The 21,799-nt window shown below is 40.1% G+C and overlaps 1 pseudogene; it reads left to right on the forward strand.

Moving 5' to 3' along the window:
- Window positions 1-12,478: 12,478 nt before the first annotated feature.
- Dnajb6-ps6 (DnaJ heat shock protein family (Hsp40) member B6, pseudogene 6) lies at window positions 12,479-13,180 on the forward strand (annotated as a pseudogene).
- Window positions 13,181-21,799: the final 8,619 nt, after the last annotated feature.

Here is a 21,799-nt window from a genome sequence, read left to right on the forward strand (position 1 = left end):
GCAATTCGACTTAACAGCATTTCCAATTTTTGATGGGCTTTTTGGAGCACAGCCTCTTGTAAGTCAGGAAGTACCAATAAAAGTCTCTAATGCCAGGACCAGACACTTCCGGTTTATAGCGGGACCTGAGGATCCCAGCCCGCAGCAGCTCACTGCTCCCAAACCCCGTGGGAGAGAGACCTCACCGCCTGGACAGGTGGGCACTCCCGAGGCTGCAGAGCGGAGGAGACCACCAACACTGCCCACCCCTGCCCACATCCCTGGCCCAAGAGGAAACTGGATACGGCCTCTGGGTTCCTGTGGGGGAGGGCCCAGGAGCGGCAGGACCCCTGCGCCTGAGACACCACCGGAACCTGAAGGAACAGACCGGATAAACAGTTCTCTGCACCCAAATCCCGTGGGACGGAGAGCTAAACCTTCAGAGAGGCAGACACGCCTGGGAAACCAGAAGAGACTGCACTCTGCACACATTACTGATTCCAGAGGAAAACACCAAACGCCATCTGGAACCCTGGTGCACTGAAGCTCTCAGAAACGGCGGCGCAGATCTTCCTGGTTGCTGCCCCTGCAGAGAGCTCGTGGGCAGCACCCCGAGAGCAAACTTGAGCCTTGGGACCACAGATAAGACCAACTTTTCTGCTGCAAGTAAACTGCCTGGTGAACACCAGACACAGGCCCACAGGAACAGCAGAAGACCTGTAGATAGGAAAAACTACATGCCCAAAAGCAGAACACTCTGTTCCCATAACTGGCTGAAAGAAAACAGGAAAACAGGTCTACAGTACCCCTGACACACAGGCTTATAGGACAGTCTAGCCACTGTCAGAAATAGAAGAAAAAAGTAACACTAGAGATAATCTGATGGCGAGAGGCAAACGCAGGAATCCATCCAACAGAAACCAAGACTACATGGCATCATTGGAGCCCAATTCTCCCACCAAAGCAAACACGGAATATCCAAACACACCAGAAAAGCAAGACCTAGTTTCAAAATAATATTTGATCATGATGCTGGAGGACTTCAAGAAAGACATGAAGAACTCCCTTAGAGAAACACAGGAAAACATAAATAAGTAGAAGCCTACAGAGAGGAATCACAAAAATCTCTGAAAGAATTCCAGGAAAACACAATCAAACAGTTGAAGGAATTAAAATGGAAATAGAAACAATCAAGAAAGAACACATGGAAACAACCCTGGATATAGAAAACCAAAGGAAGAGACAAGGAGCCGTAGATACGAGCTTCACCAACAGAATACAAGAGATGGAAGAGAGAATCTCAGGAGCAGAAGGTTCGATAGAAATCATCGACTCAACTGTCAAAGATAATGTAAAGCAGAAAAATCTACTGGTCCAAAACATACAGGAAATCCAGGACTCAATGAGAAGATCAAACCTAAGGATAATAGGTATAGAAGAGAGTGAAGACTCCCAGCTCAAAGGACCAGTAAATATCTTCAACAAAATCATAGAAGAAAACTTCCCTAACCTAAAGAAAGAGATACCCATAAGCATATAAGAAGCCTACAGAACTCCAAATAGATTGGACCAGAAAAGAAACTCCTCCCGTCACATAGTCAAAACACCAAACGCACAAAATAAAGAAAGAATATTAAAAGCAGTAAGGGAAAAAGGTCAAGTAACATATAAAGGCAGACCTATCAGAATCACGCCAGACTGTTCGCCAGAAAATATGAAAGCCAGAAGATCCTGGACAGATGTCATACAGACCCTAAGAGAACACAAATGCCAGCCCAGATTACTGTATCCTGCAAAACTCTCAATTAACATAGATGGAGAAACCGAGATATTCCATGACAAAACCAAATTACACAATATCTTTCTACAAATCCAGCACTACAAAGGATAATAAATGGTAAAGCCCAACATAAGGAGGCAAGCTATAGACTAGAAGAAGCAAGAAACTAATTGTTTTGGCAACAAAACAAAGAGAAGAAAAGCACACAAACATAACCTCATATCCAAATATGAATATAACAGGAAGCAATAATTACTATTCCTTAATATCTCTCAAGATCAATGGCCTCAACTCCCCAATAAAAAGACATAGATTAACAAACTGGATACACAACGAGGACCCTGCATTCTGTTGCCTACAGGAAACACACCTCAGAGACAAAGACAGACACTACCTCAGAGTGAAAGGCTGGAAAACAACTTTCCAAGAAAATGGTCAGAAGAAGCAAGCTGCAGTAGCCATTCTAATATCAAATAAAACCAATTTTCAACTAAAAGTCATCAAAAAAGATAAGAAAGGACACTTCATATTCATCAAAGGAAAAATCCATCAAGATGAACTCTCAATCCTAAATATCTATGCCCCAAATACAAGGGTACCCACATACGTAAAATAAACCTTACTAAAGCTCAAAGCACACATTGCATCTCACACAATATTAATAGGAGATTTCAACACCTCACTCTTATCAATGGACAGATCATGGAAACAAAAATTAAACAGAGACGTAGACAGGCTAAGAGAAGTCATGAACCAAATGGACTTAACAGATATTTATAGAACATTCTATCCTAAAGCAAAAGGATATACCTTCTTCTCAGCTCCTCGTGGTACTTTCTCCAAAATTGACCATATAATTGGTCAAAAAACGGGCCTCAACAGGTACAGAAAGATAGAAATAATCCCATGCGTGCTATAAGACCACCACGGCCTAAAGCTGCTCTTCAATAACAATAAGGGAAGAACGCCCATATATACGTGGAAGTTGAACAATGCTCTACTCAACGATAACCTGGTCAAGGAAGAAATTAAAGACTTCTTAGAATTTAATGAAAATGAAGGTACAACATACCCAAACTTATGGGACACAATGAAAGCTGTGCTAAGAGGAAAACTCATAGCGCTGAGTGACTGCAGAAAGAAACAGGAAAGAGCATATGTCAGCAGATGACAGCACACCTAAAAGCTCTAGAACAAAAAGAAGCAAATACACCCAGGAGGAGTAGAAGGCAGGAAATAATCAAACTCAGAGCTGAAATCAACCAAGTAGAAACAAAAAGGACCATAGAAAGAATCAACAGAACCAAAAGTTGGTTCTTTGAGAAAATCAACAAGATAGATAAACCCTTAGCCAGACTAACGAGAGGACCCAGAGAGTGTGTCCAAATTAACAAAATCAGAAATGAAAAGGGAGACATAATTACAAATTCAGAGGAAATTCAAAAAAACATCAGATCTTACTATAAAAGCCTATATTCAACAAAACTTGAAAATCTGCAGGAAATGGACAATTTCCTAGACAGATACAGGTACCGAAGTTAAATCAGGAACAGATGAACCAGTTAAACAACCCCATAACTCCTCAGGAAATAGAAGCAGTCATTAAAGATCTCCCAACCAAAAAGAGCCCAGGTCCAGACGGGTTTAGTGCAGAATTCTATCAGACCTTCATAGAAGACCTCATACCAATATTATCCAAACTATTCCACAAAATTGAAACAGATGGAGCACTACTGAATTCCTTCTATGAAGCCACAATTACTCTTATACCTAAACCACTCAAAGACCCAACAAAGAAAGAGAACTTCAGACCAGTTTCCCTTATGAATATCGACAAAAAAACACTCAATAAAATTCTGGCAAACCGAATCCAAGAGCACATCAAAACAATCATCCACCATGATCAAGTAGGTTTCATCCCAGGCATGCAGGGATGGTTTAATATACGGAAAACCATCAACGTGGTCCATTATATAAACAAACTGAAAGAACAAAACCACATGATAATTTCATTAGATGCTGAGAAAGCATTTGACAAAATTCAACACCCCTTCATGATAAAAGTCCTGGAAAGAATAGGAATTCAAGGCCTATTCCTAAACATAGTAAAAGCCATATACAGCAAACCAGTCGCTAACATTAAACTAAATGGAGAGAAACTTGAAGCAATCCCACTAAAATCAGGGACTAGACAAGGCTGCCCACTCTCTCCCTACTTATTCAATATATTTCTTGAAGTTCTAGCCAGAGCAATCAGACAACAAAAGGAAGTCAAGGGGATACAGATCGGAAAAGAAGAAGTCAAAAAAATCACTATTTGCAGATGATATGATAGTATATTTAAGTGATCTCAAAAGTTCAAGCAGAGAACTACTAAAGCTGATAAACAACTTCAGCAAAGTGGCTGGGTATAAAATTAACTCAAATAAATCAGTAGCCTTCCTCTACACAAAAGAGAAACAAGCCGAGAAAGAAATTAGGGAAACGACACCCTTCATAATAGACCCAAATAATATAAAGTACCTCGGTGTGACTTTAACCAAGCAAGTAAAAGATTTGTACAATAAGAACTTCAAGCCTGTGAAGAAAGAAATTGAAGAAGACCTAAGAAGATGGAAAGATCTCCCATGCTCATGGATTGGCAGGATTAATATAGTAAAAATGGCTATTTTACCAAAAGCGATCTACAGATTCAATGCAATCCCCATCAAAATACAAATCCATTTCTTCAAAGAGTTAGACAGAACAATTTGCAAATTCATCTGGAATAACAAAAAACCCAGGATAGCTAAAACTATCCTCAACAATAAAAGGACTTCAGAGGGAATCACTATCCCTGAACTCAAGCAGTATTACAGAGCAATAGTGATAAAAACTGCATGGTATTGGTACAGAATTGAAGACCCAGAAATGAACCCACACACCTATGGGCACTTGATTTTTGACAAAGGAGACAAAACCATCAAATGGAAAAAGATAGCATTTTCAGCAACTGGAGGTCAACATGTAGAAGAATGCAGATCTATCCATGCTTATCACCCTGTACAAAGCTTAAGTCCAAGTGGATCAAGGACCTCCACGTCAAACCAGATACACTCAAACTAATAGAAAAAAACTAGGGTAGCATCTCGAACACATGGGCAGTGGAACAAACTTCCTAAACAAAACACCAATGGCTTATGCTCTAAGATCAAGAATCGACAAATGGGATCTCATAAAACTGCAAAGCTTCTGTAAGGCAAATGACACTGTGGTTAGGACAAAACGGCAACCAACAGATTGGGAAAAGATCTTTACCAATCCTACAACAGATAGAGGCCTTATATCCAAAATATACAAAGAACTCAAGAAGTTAGACCGCAGGGAGACAAATAACCCTATTAAAAATGGAGTTCAGAGCTAAACAAAGAATTCACAGCCGAGGAATGCCGAATGGCTGAGAAACACCTAAAGAAATGTTCAACATCTTTAGTCATAAGGGAAATGCAAATCAAAACAACCCTGAGATTTCACCTCACACCAGTGAGAATGGCTAAGGTCAAAAACTCAGGTGACAGCAAATGCTGGCAAGGATGTTGAGAAAGAGGAACACTCCTCCATTGTTGGTGGGCTTGCAGACTGGTATAACCATTCTGGAAATCAGTCTGGAGGTTCCTCAGAAAGTTGGACTTTGAACTGCCTGAGGATCCAGCTATACCTGTCTTGGGCATATACCCAAAAGATGCCCCAACATATAAAAAAGACACGTGCTCCACTATGTTCATCGCAGCCTTATTTATAATAGCCAGAAGCTGGAAAGAACCCAGATGCCCTTCAACAGAGGAATGGATACAGAAAATGTGGTACATCTACACAATGGAATATTACTCAGCTATCAAAAACAATGACTTGGGGCTGGAGAAATGGTTCAGCGGTTAAGAGCACTGACTGCTCATCCAGAGGTCCTGAGTTCAATTCCCAGCAACCACATGGTGGCTCACAACCATCTGTAATGAGATCTGATGCCCTCTTCTGGTGTGTCTGAAGACAGCGACAGTGTCATCATATAAAATAAATAAATAAATCTTTTAACAAAAAAAAAAACAATGACTTTATGAAATTCGTAGGCAAATGGTTAGAACTGGAAAATATCATCCTGAGTGAGGTAACCCAATCACAGAAAAACACACATGGTATGCACTCATTGATAAGTGGCTATTAGCCCAAATGCTTGAATTACCCTGGATGCCTAGAACACATGAAACTCAAGAAGGATGATCAAAATGTGAATGCTTCACTCCTTCTTTAAAAGTGGAACAAGAACACCCTCGGCAGGGAATAGAGAGGCAAAGATTAAAACAGACACAGAAGGAACACCCATTCAGAGCCTGTCCCACATGTGGCCCATACATATACAGCCACCCAATTAGACAAGATGGATGAAGCAAAGAAGTGCAGGCCGACAGGAGCTGGATGTAGATCCCTCCTGAGAGACACAGCCAGAATACAGCAAATACAGAGGCGAATGCCAGCAGCAAACCACTGAATTGAGAATAGGACCCCCGTTGAAGGAATCAGAGAAAGGACTGGAAGAGCTTGAAGGGGCTCGAGACCCCATATGTACAACAATGCCAAGCAACCAGAGCTTCCAGGGACTAAGCCACTACCTAAAGACTATACATGGACTGACCCTGGACTCTGACCTCATAGGTAGCAGTGAATATCCTACTAAGATCACCAGTGGGAGGGGAAGTCCTGGGTCCTGCTAAGACTGAACCCCCAGTGAATGTGATTGTTAGAGGGAGGTCGGCAATGGGGCGAGGATGGGGAGGGGAACACCCATAAAGAAGGGGAGCGGGAGGGGTTAGGGGGATGTTGGCCCATAAACCGAGAAAGGGAATAACACTCAAAACGTAAATAAGAAATACTCAAGTTAATAAAAAAAAAAAGTCTCTAAAGCCAGTTTTTAACAGATGCCCTCTTCCTTTTAAGTTCAGACAGGGCCTTATCTCAGGAAGAAGCCCTACAAGTGGCTTCCCCTCCTGCATTCTCTTTTGCTGCTTCAATGACAGAATGTGTGGAAGGAAAATAGAAACAAATGGAATACTGTGAAGCAGTGCTATTTAACTTTGAGAGCCAGGGTCTTTGATACAAACTGTCAAAAGAAGATTCTAGCATGCTTCCCGCTCACTGATGCTCCGTATTTGACCGTGTGCCTACCTTTACAAAAACCATCATTCTTTTATATATTTCTGTGATGTTACCTAGAGTCCTTCCCTTCAATGTGAAAGACTGACTTTGGTACTTCTAGGAAATTATGTCTGTTGACCTCCTTTCCCGGTTTGAATATGGTGCCTCCCAAAGACTCATGTAGTCAATGCTTGTTCCCCAGTACTTGGTGCCTTTATAGAAAGTACTGGAAATATCGGGATATAAGGATATATAAGGGAGGAGGAAGATCACAGATACCTTTTCTGTCTCTTTCTCCAGTTCTGCCCTGATATAACAATTTTGCCTGCTTCTGACACAAAGGTCATTTCACTTAAGACAAAGTTGGGTGTAAAATCCAAATCTAAATACTGAATCAAGTTATCACAGTTTTTAATCCCAGAACTGTGAGATGCTGCGGCACAGGGCATTGCCCCAAGTTCAATATCTAGGCTGGGCTACATGGCAAGTTTAGGACTAGCCTTGACTTTACTGAACCTTGTCTCAAAAAGAGACATTCTCTAACCTGATTGAGACCCGCACTTAAACAAATGTGGGGGTGACATCCAAAATGCACTGCTTCTATATCAATATAGGAAGTGCTGACATAAAAATGCCCAGAACACTAAAGGGCCAACGAGCCTGGAATAGAATGTTACATGGCAACAGAAATTAAAAGCCCTGTAGTTATTTTTTTTTAACATGGGCAAGTCTATTCAACACCCTGATGTTTATATATAACCCATAGCAATAAACAAACAGCAATAAATAAACAACTTCCTACCGAGCAGTCAATACTCCTTATTATTGTACACATTAACTTCCTCCTCACAGATCTATTTATTCCCTTGGATTGTTAAGAATCACATACCTTCTCCCCAATAAAGAGAAACTCTGCAAACAAAGGCACATTCATGCTTGTCAGATGTGGAGTCAGTAGGTTTTATTATCTTGATGATTGTGCCTTGATTGTCCACCTCTGTTCTCTGTGCTCTTATCTTGTAAGATCGCATCGTGATGTCAGACTCTATTCTCCATAGTCTGATTCACAAGGAGTTATTAGAAAAGACCTGCTTTAAAGACCTGTCTCCTTAGGAATGATTATACCCACAAAAGGCAGCTCTTGGATAATTGAGAGTCTGGGGAAGGAAGTCAACCATTTTAATGGTTATCAATGTGCAGTCAAGGGCAGTTGTTTTATTTTGTTTTGTTTTGTTTTCAGACATTTCAGGGTTCCAGGCAAGCTCAGGCCTTGTATCCAAAGGAACACAAAATTCATCTACTTCCATTGTTTGGATGTTTATGGTCTAATATATCATAGGTCACCCTATAGCTTTTCCTTCATATCTGCCTACTATGACAAAAGAAGGGGTTTTTATTCCATGCTCTATCAGTTTTGTGCAAAAGCAGCAGAGTTGTCAGACGAGTAAAAAGTTCCCTGTGGTCAAAACTAAGAAGACAGAGGTCCTTGGTAAGAGGGGAGCTATGCCTCAGATATACTGAATTTGAAAGTTCATGGTAGATCCTACACTGTATATTAATATTACACTTAGCAAAGAAGAGTTGATGATACCTGTCTAGTAAAAGAGGGGTTGCAAATGGTTTGTGGGAGTCACTAATACAGGATGAGTTAAGATGTGAGGAACAAAGAATAGGAAAACAGACAGACTCCAGTGACCTATGAGAGTTCTGTGGAGATGCCTTGAAAGTTGTCTCTTACCTTTCTCTTTATGAACCCAAAGATTGCCACTCTTTGAGATATGACAGTTAGCTTCTTTGAGAAAATAATTGACAAACTGTCCATAGGAGTAGAAGTTGAGGTGTAAACAAAAACCAAAAGTTCAAACACAGGTGACTTTGCCCTTCTAGAGTTCATGGCAACATAGTGATACCCTCGAGATGAAGTTGGCTGTGCTTCTGATGGCTGATTCTCATCCACCCACTCTGTTTTAGCATCCAGGTTCAATGAGATAAAGAAGTACAAATCCTCACCTCTCATTGGTCTCCTAATCTAGTTGTTCAGCTCCAGCTTTTGAATTCTTGCTATGTTAGTCCATTCTTCACCACTGCAAAATGCCAAAAAGAAATATTTTGAAGGAGGAAAGATTGATTTTGGCTCATGAGTTCAGAGGTTGTGGTCAGCTGGAGTTTTTTTTTTTCCTGGTCCAGGATGAGACAGAACGGGGCTGAAGGACTTTGCAAAATAGGAAGATCACCACAGCAGCAGGAATGGAGGTCAAGTCCTCAGCAAAGACGTGTCTTTCAAAGCTTTCCCACCTCCTCCAATGAGCCCCCCACCTTCTACTTTCTCCCACCACCTAGAAGAGCTAAGAAGTTCTCTTAGGAAGTAACTCTTTTATGAAATTAGAGCCCAGATAACATAATCAATTCACAAAAGGCTTACTTTGTCCAGTGTTGAGTTTGGAACAAAGAGATCAGTGACAGGACATTCAGTGGGGACATTCAGTGTCTACATCTTTGCATTTGTCACCAGTGTTTTCCACTCGGTTGCATCTAATCCAAATGTAAATATTTTTTTAGACATCAACTTCCAGAGCAGGAGTGGATTTGGGGATCCACCTGTACTTGCTGTGTGCCTAGCTGGTCTCAGCAAAATGTCAATTTTAAGACTCCAATTCTCATTAACACATAATTCACTTATACAATGGTAACAATTCCATTATGTATGCTTCCAAACGTGCGAAGGAGCCCTCAAGAAGTAATTTCAAGCAGGAAACTGATCTCTCTCATTCTTTCTGATGAGTATGAGTTGTGCATTGACTGCTGGATGTGAGAAGTGAATTTCCTCTTCTCTCTGCTCACTTTACCCTTGTACACCACGGTGGTACATTTCACTGCACAGAGGGGAGCCCTGAGAGTTTTATACAATGTGTCCACTTACTGTCAGCAGCATCTGAAACTGAGCTGACAAAAACAGCAAGCTGTGGGGAAAATGCAGCAATGCTGGAGTTCAGAGAAAGCATCTTAGCCTCCAGTGTGATGCTAAGCGATTCCCAAGGGCAGTCTGGATTCCATCCACTTTCTATCTTATATGCAGGCACGAAGGCAGACAAAGGTGAGATCAATCTGTTGCTGTCCAAGTGAGGGCTAAGTAAGGAGCTACTTTACCTAATTTCTTTGTTCTACAAATTACCTAACAAGTTGCCTGACCCTGACACCTTCTGGCTTCTTTTTGTCTCCTCAGAACAAGGGCCCCTTTTCACCTAACTGTTGGGATGAAAAGACTAAGAGTAAAGTCAGCAATTTCAGCCTGTATTCACATCTGTTCACTTATTTTTTTTGGAGGGAGAAAGGTAATGTCCAACTTTGCAAGCACCATCTCTAAGAACCATATAGTTTATTGATATTTTAGGGTACTTGAATGTCAGGAGCCATCTAGAATAGGCTAAGGCTAGCAGGTGGCCTTCCTGGAGGAGGACAACCATTTTTGCATGGTCTGCAATGGATGAGCTCAATGGTAAGGTTCCAAAGAGACTTTATCTCAGGATTGCTTCTTGCATCTGATAACCTTTCCTGTCATTATTAAATTAATATAATAATCCCTTGGCATTAGCCCACCCTATTGATCATATTTATTGTAGATCAACATAAACATGAACTTTCATGAAATAATGCTGATTAGATGACTGAATGAGTCTATAGAATTCCTAATTTGTTTTGAATATTTTAAGAAGAAAATTTCAAAATAGGGTCTTGGTTGCTTAGCTAGAAAAGATATAGTCAAGTTAGAATTGAGAGAAGAATGTGTCCACTCCTCAGAAGAGTAAGTAAAGTCTGCCTAATAAGAAATACAATGCACTTTCATAATCATACTAAAAGGAGAAATAGACTTGGGACAAATTTGTGTTCAAGGAAAAACATTTAAGTCCAAGAATAAAGTCATAGGTGTGCACTATGATAAGGCAAGGCAATGAAAAAGCCGAGGCTTTGAACTTATAATGAGCATATTAGAATGAAACACAACTTTGAACTTAATATCTACATCATCCTGTCACTCCCGGTGTATATAATATTTTATCTCTGAGGTAATTTTCTAAATAACTTTTTCCCTAGGAAGGTATAAAAAGGCCAGAGAAAAGAAATAAAGCTGTGCTTGGATGGTTTGCCTTGAAGGGTTCCTTCCATCCATCCATCCATCCATCCATCCATCCATATGAATATATCTGCTTATCTGTACGCTTGTGTAGGTATATGTGTATGTAAGTAATCATGCATGAATACTTGTGGAGTGGATGAGAGAGGGAGTTTGTACCAACAAAAATGTGAATGTATTAATGTGTAAATAACAATTTGAATGAAAATATAACTGAATGTATGAATGTATATGTGTCTGTGCACATTTGCCTATATAAAGCATTTTAATTCTCTTCCTTTCCTTTCTCTCTGGTTTACAAAGAGTTAAACAGCCTAGCCATAGATGCTTCTGGCTGCCTGGACAGAAAAGGGAAGAGTAGCAATAAATCTTTTACTAATCATCCCACTGTCAGCAACAAATGTCAGTAGATAGAAAGGCCTGCAGTTTCTGAACTCAGAGTAACTTAAAGTCAAGTTAGGTCTATGTTATTATGGAGCACAACCCTATTCTTTCTCAAGACCAAGTCTTACCCCTACAGCTCTTCCCCTCCCCTGTTTCAAAGAGGACCCAGCCCAGAGCTAAGCTCTGAACACTTGAAATACAATACCGCACTTATTTGTTAGGGTTTCTATAACAAAGTAATGAAAAACGAAAGGCTTGAACTATAAAATATCTTGGAATTTTTTTTCAAGTCTGGAAGCCAAAAGTCCAAAGCCTTGATATGTCTGGTTAGTTCCTTCAATGGCTACAAGGAGAAATCTATTCAATGTCTCATATCTAGCTTCTCTTTGTCAACTAGCAACTATTCACACTTTCTCCTTCACAGACGCATCACCCAGAGGTCTGCCTTTCTGTGCAGTATGTGTCTCAACTTTCTCCTTTCACAAGGTCACATTAAATTAGAGTTCTATGGAACTCCGAAATTGCTTCATCTTCACTAATTATATTTATAATGATAATTTTCAGTGGCTACATTTCAATGTGTCCGTGATTTAAATATTAATATGTAATTTAAAAAAGGATATAACCAACCGCTGATAACAATTATTTAACATGACTTTATTTTCGGTCAGTTATCATTTGTCAAATTAGGGGTGTCAATCCTTCAGTTTAAAAGTATACTTTTAAGCAGTCAGCAAGTTTTAGTGGGTGTTAGCTTTGTGTTCAATTTTCTTAGTCTTAAGAGATTAAAGATAAATGTAAAAGACTCCTTTTCTTAAAGTAAACTTATTTTATCACTTAGCAAAATGCATGCAACCACTATATGCTTTACACAGAGAGACAAACTAAAATGAACAATTAGAGAGTCAGAAATCCTAGATCTGACGCGGCCACCACCACCAGTGCGGCTGTGCCAGAGCCGCAAGGAGACCAGCTCCCTGACTTCCCCCTCGCTGGCTGCAGCATCCTCAGATTTGCTCCAACAGTGTTAAAACATGGTGGATTACTATGAAGTGTTGGGCGTGCAGAGACATACCTCATCCGAGGACATTAAAAAGGCATATTGAAAACAGATACTTAAATGGCACCCTGACAAAAATCCTGAAAATAAGGAAGAAGCAGAATGGGAAATTCAAACAAGTAGCTAAGGCGTATGAAATGTTACGAGATGCTAAAAAGCCGACATCTATGACAAATACAGCAAAGAAAGATTAAATGATGTTGGAGGGAGAAATGGAAGTCATTTTGAGAGTCCATTTGAGCTTGGCTTCACATTTCGGAACCCAGATGAATTTTTTGGTGGAGGGGACCAATTTTCCTTGACTTCTTTGAAGATCCATTTGATGACTTTTTTGGAAACCGAAGGGGTCCCTGAGGAAGTTGAAGCCGAGGTGCTGGCTCCTTTTTCTCTGCCTTCAGTGGGTTTCCTTCGTTTGGAAGCAGATTTCCTTCTTTTGATACAGGCTTTACTCCATTCCGGTCACTATGTCATGGGGGTCTCGCTTCATTCTCTTCAGCGTCATTTGGAGGCAGTGGAATGGGCATCTTCAAATCAAGTTCAACTAAGATAGTTAATGGCAAAAAGGTCACTACAAAGAGACTTGTGGAGAATGGTCAAGACGGAGTAGAAGTTGAAGAAGATGAAGTCCTTGACAGTAAATGGTAAGGAACATCTGCTACCCTTGGATAACAAGTAATTCAATGCATGCCTGCTACAGAAATGTTAAACCATAACGAGCACCATTGGAGGTAAAACAGGAATATTTTTTGAAGATTTCAAACAAACTCGACTTTCTGTATAACTGTACCTAACCTAAGATATTTATAAACAGCTCATCGGAGCCCCAATTTGTCAGATTTTTTTATTTTGTTGGAACCATAAAATGGACCTTTCTTTTTCTTTTCCTTTTTTGTCTTTAAAATTGTTGTAATCTCTGTATGCACTTTGCTTTTAAACAAAACATGATCTGAGGTAAGCCCTGTGACTACTGGGTATTGCTAGGACGGACAAGATTTTCTTTAACACCAGCATGGTCAAGGTGAGGCCCCAAGACCTAATACCATTACTGAAGCTATAGGGCATTCACAAAAAGGCACCTACCGTGACTGTTCTCCAAAAGACCCAACAAGCGGCTCAAAGAGTCTGATGCAGATATGTGCACACAACCAAGGAACAGAAGCTGCTGACCCCTTTGATTGAATTAGGGAAAAGCTGGAGGAAGCTAAGGAGGAGGGCAACCCTGTAGGAGGACCAGCAGCCTCAACTAACCTGGACCCCTGAGACACTGGATTACCAACCAAGCAGCATACACCAGCTGAGATGAGGCCTCCAACACATACAACAAAGGACTCCCGGGTCTGGGTTCAGTCAGAGAAGATGCACCTAATCCTTAAAAACTGGAGGCCCTCAGGAAGTTTAGAGGTCTGGTGGGGTGGGTGGAGTGAGGACATCCTTGTGGAGGGAGGGAAAGGGGGGAGGTATGGGATGTGGAACAGTCAGGAGGTAGACAGGAAAGGGAATAAAATCTGGAGTGTAAAAATTAATTAATTAATTAATTAATTAATTAATTAATTTGAAAAACCCACCAGCATGGATCTGCTTCCCGCTGTGTGGAATTGTGAGTGAGTAGTATCCGCCTGCTGTGGAGTTAACATTGCCAGATGAATCTTCTACAGGAATACTTCACTTTTGTTTTCAGTATTTAGTGACGAAAGCTATTACCCTTCTGGTTTAGTGTAAAGTCAGGATATTTTCTAGTTGTGCATGGATGCTGGCAACCTTGTCAGTTTGATGTTGTTTAAATATGTAATGCTAAACTGAGGTTTAAAATAAGCTGGTAATTTGGGGTTTTTTGTCATTTGCTTTTTTAAAAAAGAAAATAAATGCAAATGTGTTTGATGCATTCTTTCATGAGTGGGGTCTGCAAAAAAAGAATGAAAGAAAGGAAGGAAGGAAAGAAGGAAGGAAGGAAGGAAGGAAGGAAGGAAGGAAGGAAGGAAGGAAGAAAAAAAGAAAGAAAGAAAGATAGGAAGGAAGAATGGAAGAAAGAAATTCTAGATCCACTACACACATCTGATAGCATTATATATTAAGAGCTTTTGTTGAGCTTTTTTTTTTTTCTTACTGGAATATTCTGGACGATTCTCCCTTGTTCCTAACTCTGATAATATTAGTAGTCAAAACAAGGAGCCATAGTAATGGGTTCATGGACTGTATTCCTGTGTCCCCATAAGAGACAGAGTTCTTCCCCAGTGAACTAGACTGGGGGGGGGCGGCAATGGGGGGAGGGTTGGGAGGGGAACACCCATAAGGAAGGGGAGGGGGGAGGGGGATGTTTGCCCGGATACCGGGAAAGGGAATAACACTCGAAATGTATATAAGAAATACTCAAGTTAATAAAAAAATAAATAAAATGTAAAAAAAAAAAGAGACGGAGTTCTTGCTATTGATAAAGTATGGCTGTAAGGACACTGAGAACCACCAAGTTCATTACTGATTCAACCTAAATGGAGCCACACAATGGCATTTACATCAGCATCCCCAATAGCTCCCATACGGCATGTCTCCAGATCCTAAACACAACAGAAGCCAGCTGCACTGTCTACTGGGTGACTAAAATGAAGTATCTCAACCCTTTGCCTGTTCGTGTTTATGACTTGGGTGATGTCCACAACTGGAAATACTGATTTGCTCTGAGAAATGTACGTAACAAACAGCACAGTGACAAGAGATTCCCAGACTAAGAATAACTATGTGTCTGCTTCTGATAAGGGGAACTTCAAATAGATCCGAGTTTCAATCCACTGTTGTTTGCAGATATGGGAGAAATATTGTTTGTTGGTAATTCTGTTGATGTGTTTGTCACTGTTCATTTTGTTGGTTTCAAATCATGTTCTTAGAAAACTATTTAGATATCTAATATTTAAAATGAAGGAAAAGTTACAGATAGCTCTTTTTTTCTTTTTCTTGCAATTCTACAGAATTTCCCTCCTTGAAGGAAAAAAATTATACTTTATAAATGTAATGAGATCTTTATTAAAATCACTTTCTGTTTTGCTACTATGTCCTAAATGAATCAATCCTGAGAAAGCTTTATTTGGATGCCACTGACCACATCCGCAGATTTCTTCAATCCTCAGAGAAATCATTTCAGGATTAAAATCAGGACAGAGTAGAAGCTAAAACATGCACAGACTGTACACATTCAAGTCAAGGAAAAAAATTAACCAACAAATATTTTTAAAAAATGATCCTTATTTACTTGTTTCCCCGGGGCTGGCTACAAAGCAGTTAATAATGACATCATAAAAGTAAGCCTCTGTATACATTATGAAGGAAAGAAAGAAGAAGTCATGAGAAATAGTCTACATGCACTTTAATAGATGTTTGACAGCTTTCCTATTTGCCTTCTCCAATTATGGAACAACTCAGGCCATTCTCTTTCTACCTGCAATTTGACAATGTATTGATGACTTAGAATTGGTTTTGAGCATGGTTGTAATCAGATGTGTTAATGAAAGTACATCACCGCTCACACAGAGAAATTCTTAAACATCAAAATAGTTTGTAAGAAATACAAAGAATAAGCGAGCCTGCTAAATTTATATTAAATAAGTCTAGATTTATATTTTTTAAAAAAGAGAGCTCTGCCCTTTATTATTAGATGTTCAAGTATTTCAAGATAAAGTGACAAGATGTCAGAGATTTGCCTTAACATTGTGTCTCAGAAAGAAACGAATGGAGTCTGGATGAACTGAGAGCAGAATGAAGAAGGGTACTTAAAGCTGTAAAATGGGGAAGGAGAGACTCACCAAGCTACTATGTCTGCTTTATATCTGTGCTGGATAGTTTCATGGCAGCCTGACACAAGCTAAAGTCATCTGAGGGGGGTGAGAAACCGCCTCCATGAGATACAACTGGACACAAGCCTGTAGGGCATTTGTTTAGCGGTTGATAAAGGGCTCACCCATTGTGGTGGTGCCACATCTGGTCTGGGGTTGTAGGTTGTCAGAACGTGGTCAAAAGAATGTCTCATGGTGAACAATGCCTTGGAAAACTGTGAGAGAGACTCCAGGAAAAAGGAAAAAGGCCTCTTACCTCAGGAGCACTTTGTTGCCTGGGTTGTTCTTGGATGTGATTCCATGCCTCCTGTGACAAAAATTTACATTCATTTTATAAGACCTGCTTGTTCTTGCTGGGTGTCAGAATACAGTTATAGAACCCAATCTGGTCAGTGTACCCCGAATCTGAATATGGCTTTCATGCTTTCTCAGGTATAATCTACGGTACGTGCCAGGCAACTATATTTAAACTGGTCTGTCCTGAGAAAGCTCAGGGAAAGGGCTGCTCTGTTAATATTCAGTATGTGCTTCCTGGTGTTTATCTGCATGCTCTTCTGAACTCAAACATTCTTTGGATCATAACTGCTTTATTACAGTTGTGTATAAAAGTCCACTATAACTGAAGTAAGATTGTCAACAACATTAAACCATAGCCCACCCTATTCTTCCAGGTCCCATGTCCATTAGAAAAGGTATGCAAGGGTAGATGAAAGTAAGAGAAGCCAGACTCAGGAACCAAAATGGAAAGGTACAAGAGGATTGAGGACTCCTGCAGAAGAAGTAACCAGGAATTAAAATGAAGAAAGAATGAAGATGACAGGACCATAAACAGTGTGTGTGTGAGAGAGAGAGAGAGAGAAGAGATAGGAAAGAAACCCAGAGGGCCAAGAGAATAAATAGAAATATACAGGAGTGAGGGGAGGGGGGTGGGGTTGGGGGCACCTCTAGAAAGTTCCAGACACCAGGGATGTAAGATGCTCCCAGGACCCGATGGGGATGGCTTTGGCTGAAATACTCAACAGTGGAGAGATGGAACATAGAGACCATCTCCAGTACACAGACATGGCCCCCATTTGAGGCACAGGGACACCCACCCATCTTCAAAATTCTTGACCCAGAATTGTTCCTATCTAAAGGAAATGCAGGGACAAACATAAGGCAGAGACTGAAAGAAAGGCCATACAGAGACCAGCGCAACTTGAGATTCATCCCATGCAGAGGTACCAAACCTGACACTATTATTAATGCCATGTTGTGCTTGCAGACAGAAGCCTAGCATTGCTGTCCTCTGAGAGGCTCTACCAGCAGATGACTGAGACAGATGCAGTTATTTACAGCCAGCCTTCGGACTGAGGTCAGAGACTCCTATGGAAGAGTTAGGGGATGGACTGAAGGAGCTGACGGGGATTGCAACCCCATAGGAAGAACAACAGTAGCAACTAACTGGACCTCCCGGAGCTCCCAGAGGCTAACCCACCAACCAAAGAGCAAACATGGGCTAGTCTGTGGGCCCCAGTACATATGTAGCAGAGGGCTGCTTTTTCTAATCTCAGTAGGAAAGGATGCACTTAATCCAGTAGAAACTTGATGTCCCAGGGAAGGGGAATGCTAGTGGGGGTGAAGTAGGAGTGGGTGGTGGGGATCACTCTCTCAGAAGCAAGGGGAAGGAGAAGGGGTAAAGAACTCTTTGAGGGGGGACCAGGAAGAGGGGCAACATTTAAAATGTAAATAAATAAAATAATGAATAAAGAAAGAAAAATAATAAAAAAATTAAACAGATGTGATTTGAAAGTGATCATTATAATACAAAGGAGAGATAGGGAGACAGACAGACAGACAGACAGACAGACAGACAGACAGAAAGACAGACAGACAGAGACAGAGACAGAGACAGACAGACAGAGCCTAGATGGTAAGGGTAAGAACAAAACTCTAGTTCAGTACAGTAATGTCAAGGTGGCATACCAATCAGAAAACCAGACTGACAATAATAAAACTGTAATTAAAAAGTATATAAGCATAGTTTGGCAGACAAGGAAGTAGTCATCCCTTCTGGTTCACCGTGTGTGTAAGTACCTTACTTGATTGATATATTTGCAGAAAAGCAGCATTTGACATTTAATATAACACAAACGCAACAAGAAGAGTCTTAAGTCAAAGCTCTCTAGAAGAAAAGAAGCAATAGAAGAAATATATATTTTAAAAAGATTAAGTGTATATTTAAAGGGATATATATTTTAAAAGAGGGGTTCTGATCAGTGGAGAAATGCAGCATCAGCTGGATAAGTAAACTTGCCAGTGAAAGAGGAGAAATCATGCAAAAGCAAAGCTCCCCCTTCCATCTCTATTAATCATGGTTGTCCCTAGAAGGGGCTGCCCACTGAACATTCCTACCTCAAAACATCTGCTATAGAAAGTTCCTCACAAAAGCACCCACCAGTTGTTGGTTTTTCCAATTCCTATCAGGTTGACGACCAAACCAAAGACTAGAGGTAAGAGTAACTGTCATTAATTTCCTAAAGGAAAAAATTACCATAGCATTAATCAATTATTCTGCTTGGTAATCACTCAGGTAATATCAATTATGATGTGGAGTATTCTGTTAGTTACAATTTACTTAATTGTAACTAACGGAATAAATAATAGAACAGTGTAGTAGGCTGTCACTTCCCACTTCCTTGATTTGGTTACATTGAATTGTGCTGGTATCATACAAGGAGATTCTCTATGCTGCTGGCCTTGATGAAGCACATGGAAGATTTGAAGAAACCTATATGATATGGCCCTTAGAGGAACCTTCTGTCTGTGAGGACAGGATGGCCACTGGCTGACAGCCTGCAAAAATTGAAGTTGTTAAACTTTCCATGACAAAATATGATGGTGATGATGATGATGATGATGTATAACCTCACACCCATCTTCACTGCACCTTGTAAAATTATCAAGAATGTGGTATACCAAAATTGAGATTCCATGCCTTGGCTCATGATCCATGAAACTGTGAATTAACAGGTACAGTTCCTTTTCGGCTAAGTTCACTCTAATATTGTCATAAGGCAATAGGAAGGCAACATGCTCTGATGTACTAGAAAGGTATTATCACTTCAATTCATAGAGGTTAATTTTGGGTTCATTTTATTTTAGAATATTTACTGTTTTGAGATATGTTAGTCAAATCAACACCAAATTAAATCTGTTTGCTTCAATTGAAGAACTTCACATTCATTTTAACCTTGGTTATTCAATAGATATTTTTTAAAAAAATTTATTATCATCATTCTAGTAGAATAAAGAGAACTAATTCCCCAATTATTTGTACTATATAGGTTCATTATCTTTTGTTTACTTCAACAGACATTGCCCAAAAGCAAACTATTTTGTCCATGTGACAAAAAGAGTTGTATTAAGCACAAGAGTTTTCAGTGTATTCTGCAAGTTAGTATCAGAGTGGGTTTTCCAGCAAGGAATGCCTGTTGGTCTTCTATCAACCATATTATGTACTCTGGCCCTTCTTACCTATTTCTGATTCTCTAATCATAACCACTGCCTCATAGAAACCCCTCTGAATGTCAAATGACTTAGACATGCACTGAATCCTTTTAGATCACATCTGCCTTTTATTGCTGTACACCCACAAGGAAAACATTTTTTAATATCCTATAAAAATATGCCCTCTATCTTAATTACTAACACTTAATTTCTGCATAGTACCACTTGTGTTATTGCATCCAGACCATGTTGGTTCATGATAATTGTGACTTCCTTTCAAACTCTTCTTCTAGGTATTCCAAATAACTGGAATTATAGAGTCCCCAAATTGAGTAAAATACTTTCTCAGTAGGATCAATGAAAACCTGAATAGACATAGTTAGTATAAGAACAACACTTGGAGGGTTGGGGATTTAGCTCAGTGGTAGAGTGCTTGCCTAGCAAGCGCAAGGCTCTGGGTTCGGTCCCCAGCTCCAGAAAAAAAAAAACACTTGGAGAAGTTGGGGAGGGGGTGAATATAAGAAAATGCAATATTTTTAATTTTCCTATATATGTATGTATACATATATATGTATGTATATGTGAGCATATAGCTATGGATTCATGGGATAAAGAATCAGAATAAGAGATGTCTTTCACCCTTCCTTCTTTTATGTAAAATCTAATACTAATCACAAATAAAGAATTCTAGCAGTCTATGCAATAACTTCAAAGAAGAAAGGTTGGAGGCCAGGCAGGGACATTTCTTAGTCAGTCAAGAACCTGTAGCTCAGATCTCCAGGACCCATGCACCTAATTGGAGACGACAGTATGTTCACGTAAGGACAATGCTGGGACTCAGAACAGAAGGACAAAGCTCACTGTCCAGACAGCCTAGATAAATCTATTTATTTATCTAGCTTCAGGTTCACTGAAAGACTTTGCCTCCAAAACAAAAGTGACCAAAGAAAAACAGGCAGTGCCAAGCATTGACCTACACGTACATACACAAATATGTACTCTTACACAAACACCAATAATAGTAAGTACATACATACAAGAATGTGCACACACAAAATCCCATCTACCACATACTGATAAGCGTACACACACACACACACACACACACACACACACACACTGTATCATATATACACAAAACAAAAATATGAAAATAATAAAAACTGAATATAAGAACATAGACTCCCAGTGAAGCTCTGAGACACTCCAGTCCATCAAGAAAAAAAAATATATGGACCAAAATAGAAATCAAAGTGTCACCACTATGAATACCACCACCAGCCTCCCAAACAGATGCACACTTGTATGCTGGGAAGCACCAGAACCTCTCCTTAAGAACAATGCTGGAGACTGGATCTAACTCTGACTTCGTCAAGTTGGATCTCGCTTCCCAAAGTCCTTGGTAATTCATTTCCACTTCTACTGCAGGCTAAAACGAGAGCTTCCGTTCCTCTCTGTGTTTGCCTCAATTGTGGTAATGAATATTGGAGATAATCAACTTATAAAGAAAGGTTGTTTATACTCATGCCTTTGTAGGTCCCTTGCATTCTCATTTGGCCCTATACTCTGGAGCCCATGGCAAGTCAGCAGCCATGACAGGTAGCATCCAGGGGGCCAACCTGCTCTCTTCCTGATTTCAGAACCAAAGAGAGAGTGCTACTGCTGTACCATCCACGAGAGCAATCCACTTGCAAGGAGACAAATTTCAGATTGAACAGAGTTAAGGGAAACAGAGCCTCAGCTGCATTCCTCAGCAAATGTCATTCTGCTTTGAGCACCATCGCACGCTCCTGGACAGTGTCCAACCTTTTTTCATTCCACTATAAATCTGTGCTAGAATTTCCAGACCCCTGCGGTTGCTCACTTCAGAGAAGCCCAAATTGCATGTAGTGAAATTCAGTTTAGAAACTGATACAGAAGAGTTATTCTGAGCCTCCGAGTCTCCGCGGACCTTGAACAAGCTGTTTCTAAAAGGGCACAGGAAG

This window comes from Rattus norvegicus, chromosome 9 (genome assembly GCF_036323735.1).
Source record: "Rattus norvegicus strain BN/NHsdMcwi chromosome 9, GRCr8, whole genome shotgun sequence".
Taxonomy (NCBI): Eukaryota; Metazoa; Chordata; class Mammalia; order Rodentia; family Muridae; genus Rattus; species Rattus norvegicus.